General features: G+C 38.4%; 1 long non-coding RNA gene across 1 annotated transcript in view; it reads left to right on the plus strand.

Annotated features, from left to right (window-relative positions):
- Positions 1–9,890, plus strand: part of LOC122180372 — a 28,530-nt gene extending 18,640 nt beyond the window's left edge. The window contains exons 2-3 of the long non-coding RNA XR_006179036.1: positions 4,228–5,136; positions 7,892–9,890. This is a non-coding gene — a long non-coding RNA (uncharacterized LOC122180372). The remainder of the gene's footprint in view (positions 1–4,227; positions 5,137–7,891) is intronic.
- The last annotated feature ends 1,573 nt before the right edge of the window (positions 9,891–11,463 follow it).

The raw sequence follows: 11,463 nt of genomic DNA on the forward strand, positions 1-11,463 counted from the left end.
GCTTAGCAGATAATCAAGATTAATGACTACCAAGTGTATAGGTGTGTGTTTTTTTTTCATGTCTGTGTATTTCTTGCTTATTTGTTTACTTGTCTGCTTGGTCCATTTTCTCCTTCTTTCTCTTTTAATTGATTTACTTTTTTTTTTTTTTTAATATCTGGAAAATCTTCCATCTTCTGTCATTTTGGCTTAGGGAGAAAGATGACCCCTAAGAGAACATTTCTCTTCCTCATTTATTATTTCATTTATTTCTTTCTAATAATGTTATTTTATCAGTGATAATAATGCCTCTGTATTCTGCAATTAACGTTCTGGTATTTTTCCATTATCTCCTCACAGAAGCAAAGTGCAAAACTGGTTCTTCTCACTAAAATTGGGTGTTGTCCCCATAGGACAGTTTTGAGTGGGTCTGATCTTCTTGATGACCCATCCTTTCCGTAAGTTTTCCAGAGAGTAGTGACCATGATGATAGCCAGATAGACAGATGCATTAGTAGTAGTGGCTTTGAGGATTCAGGAGCCTGATTTGGTTCCTGGTTGCCAGTGCTGACACAAGTGGCAAGTCCCATAGCACATAATTCCTTCATGCTTAACTATCTCTCTCTGGGATGGGCACAACTTGCTTCAAACCAATTCTTAGAATTTACCTTTAGTATCAGTAAGAATAGTGAGGTGACCCAGAAATTCTGCCAGAGGACATATGTGTATCTGTGTGTGAGTGTGTATGTCTGGATGTGCACATTACAAGGAATATTCACCACCTTAGCAACAAGGCTGTGAAAGGCATAAAATTCCTTTCTCATTTATAAGCCACTTTTGCATTTGCTTTGTGTGTTGTATACTATCATGCAACATTGAGTACATAGTCCTTGTTTTCCTGAAAGGGTCAAATGTGTTTTTCTTTTATTATGAAAAGTATTTTTTGAAAAGTGATAAATATATAAGCAGGGAAGATTGTACTTGTGCAACCAATAACAAATTAATTTATGTTGCTAAGAAATATAATATCTGGAAAGAGGGTAAGTGTATTTAAGGCTTTCTTAATGAAAAAAATAATTGCCTGATAATTTTTTGTGTGTGTGTGTGTAGTTGCAGAGAAAGAGTACAAAGTGCACAATTTCTGTATTTTTCAAATTGATTTCTCACCCACTTATAATAAAAGTTGATCACAGTGATGAATATGAAGTAAAGTAAAATAAGTAAAAAAAAATATGAATTCTTTTAAAGGTAAAAAACCCAATAGATTTCTGGTAACTTTTATTTACATCGAAAATCCTTTCCTCTAAATACAGGCTTTTTATTCATAGTCATTTTATATGAGAACATAGGTATATGTCAATTATGTGCTGTACTATGTGATGTGTCCATGGCATGCCATGAAGAAAAAACATGTAAGAAATGTAAGAAGTATTCATTCTAATAATTAAAGACAAAAATATTATGTGTTATACTGGATGGATAGAGTAGCTACACTGCACACATTAATAGGAAAAATAAAACCCCTGCTGCAAACAGTCCTTGTTGAGTTGCAGTGACCAGTGTGCTGGCTGGTAACATTGGCAAGAACTATGTATCTGAATAAAAAACATAATTTGGCAAAATTTCAGCATGAAATAAATTTCCAGTTTGGACAGTTATGAAGTTTTAAGAAATAAATATGAATAACTACATCTGAACTGCACAACCGGTGAAGGTCCTCTGTGACCTATTAACTCAGTACATTTCTTTAAAATATCTGAGGAAATACTGCCTGGAGGGATTCCCTATATGCTTACAAAATCAAAGCACATAAAAGCTTTAGAGGCTGAGAATGAATGCTTCTTTTGGATATATATTTTTTTACTATTTTAACATCCAACTTGAAATCATACAATATGTATTTTGTAAAGGCAGTTGCCTCTACAGGAACAGCTAATTACAGATAGAGATGGTTAAGAAAAACAACAAAGGCATATTTAGCCATGCCACAGAATTGTTTAGATGCTTATAAGTATTGCATCCATTTGTTACTGAGGCTCTCTAGCAGTCAGTAACTCTAAGGACATAGGCCCTCTGACTGCAACTTTCCACTACTCAAATAATTCTCAGGGTTACTGAAGACACCTGGACTCGGCAATACTGTTGGGCATGTTCCTCCAAAAGTTTTTAGGTGTGCTGGATTTGCAACTCATTCTCCAAGGCTTCTGTTAGCTGAAAGAATACACTTATACTTTCCAATACACTTTAACCACAATTATACTTTACTTTAAATAGCAAAGAAAACAGTTGCAGCCAAAATAATAAACATATCATTCTGCATGGTTTTGTCTGTCAGGAAATCGGTCAGCTTTTAGGAAGTGAGTCAAAGTCCTCTAGGAGTCTTTTGTGCTTGGAGCACTATTTCTTCCCTAAATCACAGAACCTAAGATGCTCAGCCCTGCATTGATTATCCTATTTGCATTTCTTTTCAAACTTCCACAGTGTAAAGAACACCTGATTTTATAACTCCTACATATACCATTGTTTTATGTTCCTCCAGTCAGCCTGCTCAGGTAATTAAGTTTCTTTCTCACTTGCTGGCTACCAGCCCACAAGGCAGAATAAAGCTGATTTATCTACAGAACTGCACAGTTAAAACTGTTCAAATGTCATTGAGCGCAGATAGTTCATCCTTCAAATCTAGACCTGGTTGTGTGCCATACATTAGTCCATTGACTGCCTTTTCCTCAATTCCAGGGAGTATCTCTGACAAGAAGTGAATCCCTTGAAGTCAGTTAAGTAACCAAGATCATACAGTTACGCTAAGTGGCACTTAATTTTTCATAAAGATACTGAAAAAAATCCCCCATGGTTTCCAAGAGCTGACGTTTGTTGGAATAATTTATGCCTAGGCTTCTAAAGGTGTAGCCATGTTCAGTGGAGAGAAGTTTCTGCCCGCATGAGATTTTAAACATATTTTGTCTAATTCAGGCATCTTTAAACATTTCTCAAAGGCTCTAGGTTTACCTGTGAGCCCGTCATTGATGCAGGATTTGGGAATCCAGTGATAAGTAATAAATTATCATAGCATATTCAGAAGTGAGAATTACAGTGTTAGGCTTATTCTTTTCATCATGCTTGCAATAACTTTGTTGTTTAAAACAAATTTACATTTCCTGCTCTTTCTAGAATTCTGTGTTATGTGAAGTTCTATGTGGCTTCTAAGTTCTGTTCTGTATCTTTCCTCTTCCCCCGTATCTCTTTTGCTTTTTTCTATTTCCCCAGTACTGACTGTATCTCTCTTGCCTGTACAGATCAGACAGACAGCTTGTTGGGATATGAGAGTTGGTAAATGTGAAGGTCTTCTCCCAAAGTGACATAAAGACTCTGAGAAAGGTAGCTTGGTGGTTGTGGTCTTATAAGGAGCTGGATGAGCCCACTGTTCTCATTGGCCTCATTGGCAGAAAAATATGAGAGTAGAAAGAATAAGCTGCGTAACATAATCTAGATCATTTAAAATGACAGATACTTGGGACATGAGACATATTTTCCCATGATAGAAAATCGTCCCCTAATGTGGAATTTTGCTTCAGAGCTGATTCAAAATGCTGAGTGGGACCTAATAGATGAATAGATCCCTTCTTGTAGCACCTGGATACTACAAAGTGCCTGTTAAAACACAACACACCAGAATTACCGAGTTGGAAATTCTGGGAATCAGTAGTGTTGGAATTTATTTTGGGCATGATGAACATTAACATGCATAATCCAGTGTTTTAATTCTTGGAAAGTTCTGTCTTAATTAAAGTTAATGTAGCATTTCTGTTGGTATTGATGATGCCAATTTCACTTTTACTTGTCTTTCTCTTTTTAGCAGAAGACACGGTGTTCAGATGTGTTTATGGTTTTCTTACATAATATTCTGACCACATTAAAAAGTTTCATTTTAAATTTTAAAACACTGTCTGTAAGGACAAAAGTACACATGGATAAAGATAAGATCTATTTACCTTGACTTTTTTTCTTCCCCATTGACTTTGGAAAGATTTCAGAAAGGGGAAAGGATAAATAAGAGCCCTTGACTTACGCTACATCTGATATATATATTTTGTTATATCTAAAAGTAATATGCTAAGTCTTTGCAGAGTTAAAACCACTCTTGTTTCATAATAGGACAAAATTAAAGAAGGTATTGTTGAATATTTCTGGTTATTTTTATGAAGAAATTAAGAATGATGAATGATAATAGAAATGTTTTATTATTTTCAAGGTTTTTGGCCAAATGAGTAATTGGACAGAATCTTTTTTATTATTTAATGAAGGAATTACAACAGAGAAGAATGACTGAATTGCAAGCACCTACTACCTCTGTCTACTAAGCCAAAGAAGAAAGCTGGTGACAAAGTTAAGCTTTAATTTTCCAGATGCATTTATTTCTGAAAATCCAATATTTTTCTTCTTACCCAGTTTCTTTTTCTAACACGGATTGGACTGTTATATCTGATCTTCACTAAATATTGGAGAAAATCCAAAGCCACCCACTGGACGCCAAAAGAAATCCAAATGGGAAGTTACTGATATGATAAAACAAAGACAAGAAGAATGAATACGCAGGAAGTAATTAATTTTATTTCTAAAAGGGAAAATAGACAATATTCAGGAGAGAGTTGTCGAGATCTCCCAGCTACAGAGGAAATGCTCTTCCCAGGCTTATAGTAGAAACAAGTATAAACAATTCTACACAAAGTTGAAAGTGGTGGAGGAGTAAGCTTGTCTTTTAACCCCTTCAGGCAAGCTAACATCAAGAATAAGAACTCTTCAAACTTGTGAATGAAAAAAGAAGCATTATAAACAAAATTAAAATGGCTTGGAGAATATCCTTCATGAATTATCATCTGGCAGCTTTTGTCCTCTCCCATTAAAAAAAATAAAGGAAATGAAGGAATGATTCCAAATAGAATATTGACAAGTGAGAGGGGAGGGTAGTTCTGAAGAGAAAATAAGTAGAATTAAAAGTAAGAAACAAACAATAAAACCTCTTTGTTTTCTGACATATTGAGCAACAATAGCTCATTGTAAAATATCTTAGAATCATAGAAGCATAAAGATTGGGAAAGACCTATAAGAATATCAAGTCCAGCTGTCAACCCATCACCACCACATCCACTAAACCATGCCTGTAAGTACCACATCTACATGTTTCTTGAGCACCTCCAGGGACGGTGACTCCATCACTTCTCTAGGCAGCCTGTTCCAATGCTTAACCACTCTTTCTGAGAATAAACTAAATATTCTAATCCTGCTGACTACACTATTTCTGCTACAAGCCAGGATGTCATTGGCCTTCTTGTCCACCTGGGCACACTGCTGACTCATGTTCAACTGGCTAACATCCCCTTATGCCCCTATGTCGGATTATAGAAACACAAATAAGCTAAAAATAGACAGGTTTTGTTCTTGTTCATAGTTTTTACTGCTTTTAGTTCAATACTGGAACATAAAAGTATAGAAGCTCCATATCCTCATGTAAGTAGCCATGTTCTGTAGAAGTATGCTTCTCATGAGACATGCTTATGTTGGGCAGGCTCTGCATCTTGATTTCCAAATAAGTTTGATTGGTCCACCAATCAGCTAACATGAACCAAAAGTCTGGTATAATTTGTAAAGAACATGTTTCTTTCAAGGAATGCAGTAGCAGAAGTGATATGCTGTGTACTCTACCTGGGTACTGTGCAAAATTTATCTTGAGCTAACAAAGGTTTGAATTCTTTAATTACATAATCACTTTCACATAATGTAATCACCTCCAACTCCCCTCTCAAAACTTGGCACTAAATTTGGAAGGATGAGGAAAATGTTTTTCAACAAAATACAACCTCACCCTGAAGCCCTAGCAGTACAAAACACTGTTGCCAAAACACAGATTGCTTGCTACTGCAGGCAGGTCTTTATAGGAGCTCTGTGATGATGATTATTAAAGCATTTACCCTCACCTCTCATTTTTGTTGCTTTTGAGATAACTTCTGGTTTAACAGATGGTCTGGGAGCAAAAACAGGGACTTCTATAGGTGAGGGCGCCAGCAGATTAAACAGAATAGCTGGATCTGCTTACATTCAATCCATGATTTAAGAGAAAAGCTTGCATGTATCATGTATACTGTCAAGTCATGTACACTTGCCCTTGGCAAGGAAGGTTTATCACAAACATCTCAGAATGTGGTTCTATGTCTGGAAGTAAGATGAATGGGATCAATCAGAGAACAGCTAAGTCTGAGTCACAATCAAGAAGCAATCCCTGGCTCCCCAGAAGTGATTGTAGAAATTGAACACCACATGAGACAGACTAGGTACAGCATGCAGGACACAAACTTTGAGAACCAGCATTTCAATCAGTAGACGGCCAGTTCGTCAGATGATATAAATCAATACTGCTCAATTAACTTCCATGGAGCTCTGCCGATTTATGAGTAGGGAGTTCAGTTTTAAATCTTGTGATATCCTGAAAAATAAAATGGGATTTAACAAGGTCCAACAGGTAAGTTTTTGGACTTTTAAGGGTAAATGGAATAAATTCAAAGTCATCTTGTAATAGCAGCACTAGGAAAAAGAGAATTCGCTTGTTCAGACACAGTCAGAAGACAACTGTTTTAGACAAAATGCTGAAAATGTTTAGATTTCAAATCATTGTGTTTAATTTAGGTCAGTCAATTCAAAGGTGAGCCAGTCTAACAGAAAGCTATGAAGTACGAGCTGAAAGGTATGATAGATTCATTTAAATCCATCTGTTAAATGAATAATGTTTCAGATACTTTAAGTAAATTTGATTAATGAAACTACCTATTGATATTCTACTGTTTCTTATGAGTCAATTTTGTTGCAAAGCTAACAGGAGATGAGCAGAGAACTGAGACAGTCTCTCATCTTGGCTATGTTACAAATCAGTTACAAGTGCAACATGCAACTCAAAATGACACAGCTGGTTTACAATTATGCAAGCAAGCACTTCAGCTAATTGTATAATGATACCTAAATTACTGAGGTACAGTGACGTTCACCTGCTATGTTCAAGGAAACAAGCAGTAAAAAGCTATGTCAAATTGTGTAATTTTAGTGTATAACTGGATAACTAGCTGAAAGAGGCATAATAAGTCCTTAATTAGTATCAAACTGGGCTGAGTTATCTATTCTGGCCATTACAAATTAAACACTCGCAAACACTTATCAGTCATTACTTTTCTCTTTCTGCACACTTCAAAGCTGGTAGCCTACAGAGATGCTTTGAATGTAATTATTATTACTTGGCAGAACTCAGACATTTTTTTTAACCAAAAGCAGTGCTTCATCTTGTCTTCTGCTTATGTGCACATTTCTGTTTATGCATTCAAACCATAATTTCTCAACTAACAGCATTCCTTCCTCTGTACAATTTGTCTCCACCCATGACAACAGCAACAGTTTCTGCAAAATATAGATTTGAGGAAGTTAAGGTAAAGCCCCTAAACACTATGCACTCTTTTGACATATATCCCTTTTCTTAAGTACAATAATACTATGTTGTTGGTTTTTTTTTTTTTTTTTAACCTTTTTTTTCCTTGTAATTTAACTATAATAAAATACAACAGTTTCTCACTGAGAAAATTTGGTGTTTCAAAGCCCGTGAATCTGTAGGCAGATTTGGTTGTTATTATAGAAATGGTCATTGTAAAAAGAAGAAAGAAACATATTACTATTACTACAGAAAACTATGTATTTTAGAAATTCTGGGAAAGGAAAATGATAAAATACCAGAAAATCAAAAAGTAAAATCTTTTGACAATTATGAAACTTCCTGTGGCAGAAAACCTGAATGTTGTCTTTATTTATGTTAAACTTTCCCCTCTGCTCTCTGAATGAAGCTATTTTTTTCAACGTTCTTTTTCCTATTGCTGTTCTAGGAATAGTCTTGTTTCCTGACTGGAAAGAAATAATTGTTAACTGCACAGAACAAAACAACTCTTCCATTGCAGCAGTTCTAATTAGAAGTGATCAGGTAATGAATTAGATGCAGAAGCAAACAAGCTGTGGAGAATTCAAATGAGTTGTTTTCTCATCTGGATTCAAACTGATCAACAGCTGAATGAAAATGTGGTAGCCGAAGCCAATTGCATAAGCATGGAGCCCTCAGTATATAAAAATAACATATATGAGGGGTATTTGCATAGTGTTTCAAGGCATCTGTGTCCCCTCCTGAGCTAGAGGGCCTGAAGGTGGGCAGTGCCAGATCAGTAGCTAAGGATCTCTGGACTGACAGAGAGAATTAAAGGACGTACTTTTAAAGAATACATTCTCTTTATCTGTTTGCTGCTGCTAAAGCTCCTGTAAGCCTCTGACAGATGGTGAAGTTTTCCTTGCCAGTGTAAAGCTTAGGACAGTCACAGCCAGTCTGCAGGCAGCATGTGGCCTGTCCATGGGCCACCCCCTGCCCTGTGCCATCATGACAGTGGCTCTTCCCACTGAATGACCTGGCCTGTCCCTGGGTGCGCACCCATTGCTCAGCAACAATCAAATATCTGTGCGCTATTAATGCTGACTGGACTGAAACCAGGGTGTGGGGTGGGTGTGTTGCGGTGCTAACTCAAGTTATGGCAAATAATTATATGTATTTTTATACACTGGCTAAAGACAGTCCTGTGAACACTGAAAAATATGCGGCTGTGCTTTCTGTTTTGATAAAGGAATTTGATAATAGGTTTCAAAAATCATTCATTTTTTTTGGTATATCTGTGAGTCTATTTTCTGTTGACATAAACAGATAACCTGCAAATTTTCAAAGAGAATGTATGGAGTTGCAATCAGACACGCACCTCAAAGAAAAAATCTTATGTCTCTCTACTACTATTCTATAAGCTCTCTCTTACCAGACAAAGATATCCCTCATCTCACAGTCATGTCATTGCTTTTGGGCAGCATGTAAATTTGTGAACAACTGTTTTCAAGGATAAAGCACAGGAAGAGTAGAATTTCACCAAAAATATCTGACAAACACCTTGAGAACTCACTAGGAATTACAATCACTTCAAACAAACCAGATATTGATACATTGGTTTCATGAAAAAAATGTCAAACATTCCACTGGTTTTATGGTTTTGTTGCTCTCTTTATGCTTTAATAAAAGTTATAAAAGAAGAAGCTTTGTTGCATACATACTCTAACTATATTATATATTTTATATGTGGCCCAAGACAATTCCTCTTCACTCAGTGTGGCGCAGGCGAGCCAAGAGCATCAAGTAACATATACGGTATTTGTTCTACCACAGAAATAAACTGCTTTATATTCCCTCAGGATTAAGTAGCATTTGGATGATGCCAATGGGCACTGTTTATATCTAACAAGGTGTTTGATTCCTGAGGGGAAATAATAGATTAAGACAATGTAATAGATCTTATTCCTATCACTCTTGTGGGTAGGCTGGTGGTTGTTCGGTGAAAACAAGGTGCTTTTGTCAGTGGGATCACTCAAAGATTATGTTCCTTAGAGCAAGTCATCAGCATCTGACTCCATTTAACTAACATAATCCCCGAAGGAATGACAGTCATGAAGTGAATAGAGAACAGAAGCTAGATACTGGTCAGACCTATGCAACAATATTAACTTCAGCAGAGTTACTTGGGAATAAGTCAGTGAAAATTATCTTCGTGTCTCTTTGGTGCAAACAATTCAGACACTTGAGGAGAATTTCAGTTAAGTTTAGCTCTCACTTAAATTGTATACCATTCCTCTGTGCAAGGTGGAAAAGAATTTAGCCATTTATAGGAAAAATGCTGTGCATGAACACCAGCCTTACTACTGAATCACTGAACATCAGTCTTTATGACTGAGCTTTAAACACAACTGTGTTCTACTGGTGTTGGATGAGCAAGGAGCTTGTGCGCAAACTCAAAGGAAAGAAGAAGGCCCATGAAATGTGGAAAAAGGGTCTGACTACTTGGGAAGAATACAGGAATGTTGTCAGGGCCTGCAGGGATGCGAAGAAGGCTAAAGCCCACCTGGAATTAAATCTGGCAAAGGGGATAAAGGATAATAAAAAAGGCTTTTTTAAGTAAGTTAACAGTAAAAGGAAGAACAGGGAGAATGTGGCTCCCCTGCTAAGTGACGGGGGTGTTCTGGTAATGGTAGGATGCTGAGAAGGCAGAGATACTGAATGCCTTCTTTGCTTCTGTCTTCAGTGAAAAAGCTCCCCCTCGGGAATCCGAGACCCTGGAGGTTAGTGAGAGGATCTGGGGAATGGAAGACCTCCCTTCTGTCAGGGAAGAGGTGGTCCGAGAGTGCCTAGGCAACACCAATGTTCACAAATCCATGGAACCCGATGGGATGCATCCACAGGAGCTGAGGGAGCTGGCAGAGGTGATTGCTGAACCGCTTTCTGTCATCTTTGAGAGGTCTTGGAGGATGGCGGAGGTGCCTGAAGACTGGAGGATAGCCAATGTCACTCCAGTCTTCAAAAAGGGCAAGAAGGAAGATCCAGGCAATTATAGGCCAGTCAGTCTCACCTCTGTCCCTGGAAAGGTGATGGAACAGCTTGTGCTGGATGTCATCTCCAGACAACTGGAAGAAAATCAGGTTATCAAGAGTAGTCAGCATGGGTTCACCAGAGGGAGGTCGTGCTTGACCAATCTGGTAGCCTTCTATGATGTTGTCTCTGGGTGGATGGCAGGAGAGCAGTGGATATATTCTACCTTGATTTCAGCAAGGCATTTGATACTGTCCCCCACGACATCCTTATAACAAAGCTGAGGAAGTCTGAGGTAGATGAGTGGACAGTGAGGTGGGTTGAAAACTGGCTGACTGGCAGAGCGCAGAGGGTGGTCGTTGGCGGTGCAGAGTCCGGTTGGAGGCCTGTAACTAGCGGTGTTCCTCAGGGGTCGGTGCTGGGTCTGGTCCTGTTCATGATCTTCATCAGTGACCTTAATGAGGGGGTAGTGGCCACCCTCAGCAAGTTTGCTGATGATACGAAGTTGGGAGGATTGGCTGACATGCCTGAAGGCTGTGCTGTCATTCAGCAAGACCTGGACAAGCTGGAGAGCTGGGCAGAAAAAAACCGGATGAGGTTTAACAAAAGCAAGTGTAGAGTCTTGCATCTGGGGAGGAATAATTGCATGCACTGGTACAGGTTGGGGGATGACCTGCTGGAGAGGAGCTCTGCGGTGAGGGACCTGGGTGTCCTGGTGGACAGAAGGTTGGCCATGAGCCAGCAGTGTGCCCTTGTGGCCAAGAGGGCCAATGGCATCCTGGGATGCATTAAAAAGAGCGTGGCCAGCAGGTCGAGGGAGGTGATCCTCCCCCTCTACTCTGCCCTGGTAAGACCTCATCTGGAGTACTGTGTGCAGTTCTGGTCTCCCCAGTACAAAAAAGACAGGGATCTCTTGGAAAGAGTCCAGCGGAGGGCCTCAAAGATGGTGAAGGGCCTGGAGCATCTCTCCTATGAGGAAAGGCTGAGTGAACTGGGTCTGTTCAGCATTGAGAA

This window comes from Lagopus leucura, unplaced genomic scaffold (assembly GCF_019238085.1).
Source record: "Lagopus leucura isolate 7727_CA_CO unplaced genomic scaffold, USGS_WTPT01 Super-Scaffold_100004, whole genome shotgun sequence".
Classification (NCBI taxonomy): domain Eukaryota; kingdom Metazoa; phylum Chordata; class Aves; order Galliformes; family Phasianidae; genus Lagopus; species Lagopus leucura.